Raw genomic sequence first — 10,300 nt, 5'->3', positions numbered from 1 at the left:
ATAGTATATGGGATGTATATACACCCTATATACTATATATAGTATATAAATAAAAAGAATAAAAATAATAAGTCTGGTGCAGCAGTAGGGGTTTTCAGGCGGCCAGGGAGTAAATATTTTTATTTTAAATTTAAAGTTTTTTTTAATATTTATTCCCTGGCCGCCTGAAAAGCCCTACTGCTGCACCAGAGAGAAAGGAAAAGAGAGAAAAAGACAGAGAGAGAAAAAGACAAAGACAGAGAAACAGAAATAGAGACAGAGAGAAATAGAGACTAAGAGAAATAGAGACAGAGAGAAATAGAGACAGAGAGAAATAGACAAAGACAGAGAGAAATAGACAAAGACAGAGAGAAATAGACAAAGACAGAGAGAAATAGACAGAGAGAGAAAAAGACAAAGACAGAGAGAAATAGACAAAGACAAAGAGAAATAGAGACAGAGAGAAATAGACAAAGACAGAGAGAAATAGAGACAGAGAGAAATAGACAAAGACAGAGAAATAGAGACAGAGAGAAAATGACAGAGACAGAGAGAAATAGAGACAGAGAAAATGACAGAGACAGAGAGAAATAGAGACAGAGAAAATGACAGAGACAGAGAGAAATAGAGACAGAGAAAAATAGACAAAGACAGAGAAATAGAGACAGAGAAAATGACAGAGACAGAGAGAAATAGAGACAGAGAGAAATAGACAAAGACAGAGAAATAGAGACACAGAAATAGAGACAGAGAAAAATAGACAGACAGAGAAATAGAGACAGAGAGAAAATGACAGAGACAGAGAGAAATAGAGACAGAGAGAAATAGACAAAGACAGAGAAATAGAGACAGAGAAATAGAGACAGAGAAATAGAGACAGAGACAGAGAAATAGAGACAGAGAGAAATAGAGACAGAGAGAAATAGACAAAGACAGAGAAATAGAGACAGAGAAATAGAGACAGAGAAATAGAGACAAAGACAGAGAAATAGAGACAGAGAGAAAATGACAGAGACAGAGAGAAATAGAGACAGAGAGAAATAGACAAAGACAGAGAAATAGAGACAGAGAAATAGAGACAGAGAAATAGAGACAGAGAAAAATAGACAAAGACAGAGAAATACAGACAGAGAAAATGACAGAGACAGAGAGAAATAGACAAAGACAGAGAAATAGACAAAGACAGAGAAATAGACAAAGACAGAGAAATAGACAAAGACAGAGAAATAGAGACAGAGAGAAAATGACAGAGACAGAGAGAAATAGACAAAGAGAGAAATACAGACAGACAAAAAGACAAAGACAGAGAGAAATAGAGATGGAGAGAAAATGACAGAAACAGAGAGAAATAGAGAAAGAGAAAAACACAAAGAGAGAAATTGTCTATTTCTCTCTGTCTTTGTCTAAGACAGAAAAAGACAAAGACAGAGAGAAATAGAGAAATAGACAAAGACAGAGAAATAGAAAGAAACAGAGAAAAACACAGAGAAACAGACAAAGAGAGAGAAATAGACAGAGCCAGAGAGAAATAGACAGAGAGAAATAGAAAGGAAGTGAAATAGAGAGTGAAATAGACACAAAGACATACAGAGAAACAGGGTTAGAGAAAAATAGAAATCAAAAGAGAAAAACAGAGAAACAGCATGAGAGAGAAAGAGTGAAACAGTTAGAGTGAAAGCAAAAGACAGACTGAAACAGACTGAAAGCAAAACAGACAGAAAAAGAGAGTTAAAGAGAAAGAGAAACAGAAAAACATCTAGAAATAGAATAACAGAGAAAAATTAAGAGTTAAGAGAGAAAGAAGCAGAATTAGACAGAAAAGGAAATAGCATGAAGGTGTAGAGAGGAAAATAGACTTACCTTGAGGTAGGAAATAGAATAAATGACTCTGACACCAAATAAACACAGGAGCCAAATGGGGGAGAGGGGGGCACGGGGTATCTTTATTGGGGGGGCAGGGGGGCATCTTTATTAGGGTATATTCAGCTTTTATTGCATGAATGGGTTTCTTTACACTTTAGTAAACATACAGAAACAACAGATACAAATGCAAATACAGATACAGTCCATAGGCACACCTATAAAATTACAATTTACATACAGAGCAATACATTGAAATACAGCAGCAAATGCCAATACAGAACAATACAAGGCAATACAAGCCAAATGACTATTAACACAATAGAACCATTTTTCAAAATCTGAAACACTCATTATATCTTGTTTTATTGTTACAGGAAACCCAAAACAAAAGCAGCACACATAAAACATAACAATCGTCCACCGCACACACCTCCTTCAGCATGCGCACCGTGCACCCTCTCTCGCCTCTCAATCCCCTACCGTCAGCACACACTCGCAACGCTCCTCGGGAACGTGGTTCCCGGGAGCCCTGAAAAAATCAGCCTGCCTGACGAAAACCCCGGTCCCTAGGCCGTCGGCACCCAAACTTTGGCGATGAACGTCGCCTCGCAGACCGGCCGGGACCGAGGAAAAAAAAAACCCAGCCGGGGGGAAAAAAAAAAAAACCCCCCCGGCTGGGGATTTTTTATTCTAAGTTTAAAATGTGTTGAAAAACCTGGAAGGCAAAAGTCACACACACAAGGTTAGAACCAGTCAACATGCACACAAACCCACCCTCTCTCACCTCTCAATCCCCTACCATCAGCACACACTCGCACCGCTCCTCGGGAACGTGGTTCCCGGGAGCCCTGAAAAAATCAGCCTGCCTGACGAAAACCCCGGTCCCTAGGCCGTCGGCGCCCAAACTTTGGCGATGAACGTCGCCTCGCAGACCGGCCGGGACCGAGGAAAAAAAAACCCAGCCGGGGGGAAAAAAAAAAAAACCCCCCCGGCTGGGGATTTTTTATTCTAAATTTAAAATGTGTTGAAAAACCTGGAAGGCAAAAGTCACACACACAAGGTTAGAACCAGTCAGCACACACACTCGCACAGGCAAACCCAAGCAGACAGACAAGTCTCAGACATACACAGTCACTCTTCAGCTTACCCAGTAGATTCCAAGAGACTCCGTAGCATCAGCAACCACAGAGAGACTAATCCTGCCCGGAGACCTGCAAGACAACGACAGGTGGTCAACAAGTGGTTACCTGACAGCTAGGCATCATCCCCCCTCAGGGCCCATACCTTCTCTACCCAAAACTCCACAGAAAAAAGATGAACTGCAAAGCCCTACAACTCTTCTACCTAACTGTGACTGTGCCAGGGCAGGGCAGCTCAAGCATAAGTCATACAGTAGGATACAGCAACATCATGACTTAGAGTGCAATACAAACACAGTCACTTTCAATACAATACAAGCACAGTGACTTTGAGTGCAATACAAGCACAGTGACTTAGAGTGCAATACAAACAGTCACTTGCAACGCAAACAGAGTCACTGGCAGTGCAATGCAAACAGAGTCACTTGCAATACAAACAGAGTCACTGGCAATACAATACAATACAGAGTCACTGGCAATACAATACAATACAGAGTCACTTGCAATACAATACAATACAGAGTCACTTGCAATACAATACAATACAGAGTCACTTGCAATACAATACAATACAGAGTCACTTGCAATACAATACAAACACAGTCACTTGCAATACAATACAAACACAGTCACTTGCAATACAATACAAACACAGTCACTTGCAATACAATACAGAGTCACTGGCAATACAATACAAACAGAGTCACTTGCAATACAATACAAACAGAGTGACTTGCAATACAAACAGAGTCACTGGCAGTGCAATACAAACAGAGTCACATGCAATACAATACAAACACAGTCACTTGCAATACAATACAAACACAGTCACATGCAAGACAATACAGAGTCACTGGCAATGCAATACAATACAGAGTCACTGGCAATGCAATACAATACAGAGTCACTGGCAATGCAATACAATACAGAGTCACTTGCAATACAAACAGAGTCACTGGCAGTGCAATACAAACAGAGTCACAGGCAATACAATACAAACAGAGTCACAGGCAATACAATACAAACAGAGTCACAGGCAATACAATACAAACAGAGTCACAGGCAATACAATACAAACAGAGTCACTGGCAATACAATACAAACAGAGTCACTGGCAATACAATACAAACAGAGTCACTGGCAATACAATACAAACAGAGTCACTGGCAATGCAATACAATACAGAGTCACTGGCAATGCAATACAATACAGAGTCACTGGCAATGCAATACAAACATAGTCACTGGCAATACAAAACAAACATAGTCACTTGCAATACAAAACAAACATAGTCACTTCCAAGACAAACATAGTCAGTTCCAAGTCAATACAAACAAAACTGCTCACTAGACTAAGTGCCTAAGCTGTTAAGAGGACGCGCCAGAAGCTCGGGAAGCCGAGTGAAGAAAGCGATGACTGCCGGGTGACCGTGGCGATGCCTCCGGATGAAAGGCAACCTCGTCGGGTGAACACGTCCGCTACGCCGCCGAGACTCAAAGACTGCTGACGACGCAAAACACGCTAGAATGCTGAACTGCCCTGCCCGGCAAATGCTCCGGCGAGACCGAGTGGAAACCCTCTCCCATTACTTCAGAGGGACCCATCCCACTAGGGCCCTCTCTTCTAAGCTAATGTGAAATTGCCTCCCACTTCCAAAGTTTTTTCCCCTGCACCCAAACACAAACCCCAACACTTATCTTTTGGAAGACGAGCGGACAAAATCCATCCTCCGAGGACTTCGGCGCTGCCGTATCCAAACTTAGGCTCTGCACCTCCTCTCAATACCTAAGACAACAAAGTACAAACTGTGAAAATTGTGTGACAGGAAACTAATCCCCAGGCTTTCCAAGCACCTCTGCCCCAACTCACCTCAGATACTGATTTGGCTCCACAGTCTACCCAGAGGGTACCTGCAAAAGGAAAAGGTACACATTTAGCATGCTGCTACACACCCCATGCCTATGGATCACCCCTAATGCCTAAAAGCCAACTTACCCGCTTGCCCCTAATCCTTGGCATGTGTAGGACAGTAGCAGCACCTGCAAAGACACAAAGAAAACAGCAGGCTGAGTCACTGAGAAAACACAATCACCACAATCTAACAGAACTCAGTAATACATAAAGCTCAAGCTGATACCCACCAAGTCACTGGCATCCAGGACCAGGAAATCTTGCAAGTGGACCACCTAAAATGAAAGTAAATTAAACAGTGGATGTTAGAGTTACACCAGAAATTGAGACCTGAGCAATGACAGCAGCTTCCATCCACCAGTTAATGCTCACCTAGGCAGCTGATCCTGGACTGCCAAGCTCCCGCTTTACCTCCTAAAAATAAAAACAAAAAACAAGGCTGTAGCAGAGTCACAATGTACATCCCCCTGGCAAAACCAAACTGGGACTGACTTAAACTCACACCCACCTGGCCGCTGCCAGCCTGAGCCACGACAACCTCACAAGCAGACCACCTGAAATAAAACAAAAATCAACAGTGGATGGTTAGACTTGAGCCAGAAATGGAGAGCGGAGCAACAACAACAGCTGCTGTCCACCAGTGAATGCTCACCTGGCGCGCTTCTCCTGGACTGCCAATATCCTGCATAAGCTCCTAAAAACAAAGACAAAGGTCAGGGCTGTATCAGAGCCACCATTTACACCTCCCCTGCAAAGACCGACAGGGACTGACCTTCTCGGGGGAACCAATGAATCCCACAGGGGCTGCTCTGCCACAGGGTTAAACCATCTGCATCTGAAAGAAAGTTAGGACAAGAGTCAAAGGGCTGCAGGATAACTTGACAGCTCCAGACATCTTGGGTCAATCTACAGATCCCACCTAGAAGCCAATGCACCCTGCATTTCAAATTTGTCCTATTACCCCTACACCCAGCTGTGCTGCAGGGCAGAGCAGCTCCGGGCCAAATACACACCCACACCCGTGACACAAGACGCAACAAACAAAGGGACGCGACAGGGAAAGAAAACTCTCGATGAGAGGAATGACCCTGAGGACCGAGAGAACTCGGGAGCAGATGACCGAGGTAAGCTGAAAGGAGAGCTGACCGGGCTCAGAGAAACCTGCAGGAAAAAAGATGCTAAGGGGATGAATTATCCCAAGAACCGCAAAGATGGACGCTCGAGAATGCTCCGGTCACACTCTGCTACCTAGCTTTGCATTCTTACAAGTCCTAATCCACCGGAATGGATGCTGGTGGTGCTCGGCTGTCAGTACAGCTCAGAACAAGACCTGGAAAGACATTGGACTGGATGCTTCTGAAGAGAGATACGATGCCCATGCCTGCCCGAGCTCCCGAGTCGATGGTCCGAGGGCATCGGCACCTGGCCGAGGAACTGAGAGTCCTAAGAGGCTAAGAGGGATGCCAGGGTTTTTGGTAGGCCCCTTGAAGGGCTAAGGCAAAAGACATGAAACAAAGAGTGCGCAACAAACGAGGGACACGACAAGCACCGGGACTGCTCTGCCCTGCACACCTCAGTGGTGAGATCAAAAGGGAGACTTTCCCTGTAGGAAGCCTAAGGGGCCGCTTCCTGGACAACCCCAGCTCCAAACCCAACTGAAAAACCACTCCCGGTTGAAAGCCGACCCGGCCCCCCACTTTCGTCCCCTCCGTGGCTCGGAGCCCTCCACTTATCTCTCAGACATCTGAAGATGCAGAGTCCAGGCAGGTGAAAAGGAAGGCTGGCTCTCCCTCAGGGAAATTCCTGGTAACACCAGGCTGCTCTCTCTTAGTCAGCTGCAATAAAGAAAAGCAAACATCACTGTGTGATCTTAGCAGCACAGCGCCCAAACCCCAACAATTCTGCTACTCACCATCTCTTGAGAACACCCAGGCCCTCAAGCCCGCTGCCTCAGCCGTGCTTGGAGAGTCATGCCATCGTCCTGGGGTAGGTCTGGATTAAGAACACACAAGGGATTTGACAGTGCTGAAACTTGACAGGACCCTCTCTCCTCCCTGCCTCCCCAACTCCTCAGCTGTTATCAAAGCCTACCTGGAAAGCAGCTTCAAACAGAGAAATTGAGGCTTGATCACACAGTCCTGTAATGCTTCTGAAGGGCTCACAAAAAAAGGTGCCCAAGTTCATGATCTCATGGCAGAGGGTACTTCAGCAGAAGAAGAGTGGACCACCTAAAACACAATAATAGAAGCTTAGAGGTGCACCAGAAATTGAGACCTGAGCGATTACAGCCACTTCCATCCACCAGTCAATGCTCACCTAGGCAGCTGGTCCTGGACTGCCAAGATCCCGCTTTACCTCCTAAAAATAAAAACAAAAAACAAGGCTGTAACATACTCACAATGTACACCTCCCCAGCAAAACCAAACTGGGACTGACTTAAACTCACACCCACCTGGCCGCTGCCAGCCTGAGCCACGACAACCTAACAAGCAGACCACCTGAAATAAAACAAAAATCAACAGTGGATGGTTAGACTTGAGCCAGAAATTCAGACGGGAGCAATAACAACTGCTTCGGTCCACCGGTCAATGCTCACCTGGCGCGCTTCACCTGGACTGGCAATATCCTGCATAAGCTCCTAAAAACAAAGACAAAGGTCAGGGCTGTATCAGAGCCACCATTTACACCTCCCCTGCAAAGACCGACAGGGACTGACCTTCTCGGGGGAACCAATGAATCCCACAGGGGCTGCTCTGCCACAGGGTTAAACCATCTGCATCTGAAAGAAAGTTAGGACAAGAGTCAAAGGGCTGGAGGATAACTTGACAGCTCCAGACATCTTGGGTCAATCTACAGATCCCACCTAGAAGCCAATGCACCCTGCATTTCAAATTTGTCCTACTACCCCTACACCCAGCTGTGCTGCAGGGCAGAGCAGCTCCGGGCCAAATACACACCCACACCCGTGACACAAGACGCAACAAACAAAGGGACGCGACAGGGAAAGAAAACTCTCGATGAGAGGAATGACCCTGAGGACCGAGAGAACTCGGGAGCAGATGACCGAGGTAAGCTGAAAGGAGAGCTGACCGGGCTCAGAGAAACCTGCAGGAAAAAAGATGCTAAGGGGATGACTTATCCCAAGAACCGCAAAGATGAACACTCGAGAATGCTCCGGTCACACTCTGCTACCTAGCTATGCATTCTTACAAGTCCTAATCCACCGGAATGGATGCTGGTGGTGCTCGGCTGTCAGTACAGCTCAGAACAAGACCTGGAAAGACATTGGACTGGATGCTTCTGAAGAGAGATACGATGCCCATGCCTGCCCGAGCTCCCGAGTCGATGGTCCGAGGGCATTGCCACCTGGCCGAGGAACTGAGAGTCCAGAGAGGCTAAGAGGGATACCAGGGTTTTTGGTAGGCCCCTTGAAGGGCTAAGGCAAAAGACATGAAACAAAGAGTGCGCAACAAACAAGGGACACGACAAGCACCGGGACTGCTCTGCCCTGCACACCTCAGTGGAGAGATCAAAAGGGAGACTTTCCCTGTAGGAAGCCTAAGGGGCCGCTTCCTGGACAACCCCAGCTCCAAACCCCCGCCCGGTGGAAAGCCGACCCGGCCCCCCGCTTTCATCCCCTCCGTGGCTCGGAGCCCTCCACTTATCTCTCAGACATCTGGAGATGCAGAATCCTGGCAGGTGAAAAGGAAGGCCGCCTCTCCCTCAGGGAAATTCCTGCTAACACCAGGTTGCTCTCTCTTAGTCAGCTGCAATAAAGAAAAGCAAACATCACTGTGTGGTCTTAGCACCGCATCGCCCAAAACCCAACAATTCTGCTACCCACCGCCTCTTGAGAACGCCCGGGTGCTCGGGCCCGCTGCCTCGGCCGTGCTTGGAGGGTGATGGCATCATCAGGGGGTAGGTCTGGATTAAGAGCAGACAAGGGATTTGACATTGCTGATACTTGAGAGGACCCTCGCTCCTCCTCTCCTCCCTGCCTCCCCGACTCCTCAGCCGTTATCAAAGACTACCTGGAAAGCAGCTTCAAACGGAGAAATCGAGGCTTGATCACACAGTCCTGTAATGCTTCTGAAGGGCTCCAAAGAGAGGGACCCGGTCCATCACCTCATTGGAGAAGGGACTTCAGCATAATGACAGCAGACTGCCTAAAACAGACAAAAACACAACCTTAGAGTTGCACCAGATATTGAGACCTGAGTGATAACAGCTGCTTCCATCCACCGGACAATGCTCACCTGGGCCGCTTCACCTGGACTGCCAATATCCCTCTTTACCTCCTAAAAAAAAAAGACAAAAAACAACGCTGTAACACAGTCATCATTTACACTGCCCCGGCAAAGGCAAACTGGGACTGACTTAAGCACACACCCTCTTGGCTGCTGGTATCCACGACCGGGACATTTCACAAGCGGGCCACCTAAAAATAAGAAAACAAACAGCAGATACTAGATTTTCACCAGAAACTGAGACCTGAGCAACAGCAACCGGTTCTGTCCGCAGATCAATGCTCACCTTGCACGCTTCACCTTCACCGCCAACATCCTGCTTTACCTCCTAAAAATAGAGACAAAGAAACAGGCAGTAACAAGGGCACCAATTACACTGCCCCTGCAAAGACAAACTGCAACTGACGTAAGCTGACACCTACCTGGCCGCTGGAATCCACAAACAGGACATCTCAAAACCAGACCACCTGAAAAAAAAAAAAAAATCCCAACAGTGGATGGTTAGAGTTGCACCAGAAATTGACACCGGAGAAATAACAACTGCTTCTGTTCACCGGTCCATGCTCACCTTGCCCGCTTCTTCTGGACTGCCAATATCCTCCATTAGCTCCTAAAAACAAAGACAAAGGTCAGGGCTGTAACAGAGCCACCATTTACACCTCCCCTGCAAAGACCGACTCGGACTGACCTTCTCGGGAGAACCGACTCCACCGATAGGGGCTGCTCTGCCACAGGTTTAATCAGTCTGCATCTGAAAGAAAGTTAGGACAAAAGTCAAAGGGCTGCAGGATAACTTGACAGCTCCACACATCTTGGGTCAATCTACAGATCCCACCTAGAAGCCAATGCACCCTGCATTTCAAATTTGTCCTATTACCCCTACACCCAGCTGTGCTACAGGGCAGGGCAGAGCAGCGCTGGGCCAAATACACACCCACACCCGTGACGCAAGACGCAACAAACGAGGAGACACGACAGGGAAAGAAAAAATCTCGAAGAGAGGAATGACCCTGAGGACCGAGAGAACTCGGGAGGAGATGATCGAGGTAAGACGGATGGAGAGCTGACCGGGCTCAGAGAAACCTGCAGGAAAAAAGATGCTAAGGGGACGACTTATGCCAAGAACCTCAAAGATGGACGCTCGAGAATGCTCCGGTCAGA

The 10,300-nt window shown here is 46.7% G+C and overlaps 2 long non-coding RNA genes across 2 annotated transcripts; both read right to left on the bottom strand.

Moving 5' to 3' along the window:
• Positions 1-3,984: 3,984 nt before the first annotated feature.
• Positions 3,985-5,398, bottom strand: LOC136304898 (uncharacterized). Its single transcript, XR_010724882.1, has 5 exons — positions 5,265-5,398; positions 5,123-5,167; positions 4,977-5,020; positions 4,851-4,891; positions 3,985-4,766 (listed from the first exon to the last, which is right to left on the bottom strand). It is a non-coding gene; the product is annotated as an uncharacterized lncRNA (long non-coding RNA).
• Positions 5,399-5,809: 411 nt separating this feature from the next.
• On the bottom strand, positions 5,810-7,393 carry LOC136304901 (uncharacterized). The gene is made up of 5 exons (XR_010724884.1): positions 7,345-7,393; positions 7,209-7,250; positions 6,984-7,120; positions 6,805-6,884; positions 5,810-6,727 (listed from the first exon to the last, which is right to left on the bottom strand). It is a non-coding gene; the product is annotated as an uncharacterized lncRNA (long non-coding RNA).
• Between the last annotated feature and the right edge of the window lie 2,907 nt (positions 7,394-10,300).

The sequence above is a fragment of the Chamaea fasciata genome, unplaced genomic scaffold, assembly GCF_029207755.1.
Source record: "Chamaea fasciata isolate MVZ Bird 193981 ecotype frontalis unplaced genomic scaffold, bChaFas1.0.hap1 SCAF_213, whole genome shotgun sequence".
NCBI lineage: Eukaryota > Metazoa > Chordata > Aves > Passeriformes > Sylviidae > Chamaea > Chamaea fasciata.
Note: the sequence above shows the minus strand (reverse complement) of the source record. Positions and strands in the feature narration are given on the sequence as shown.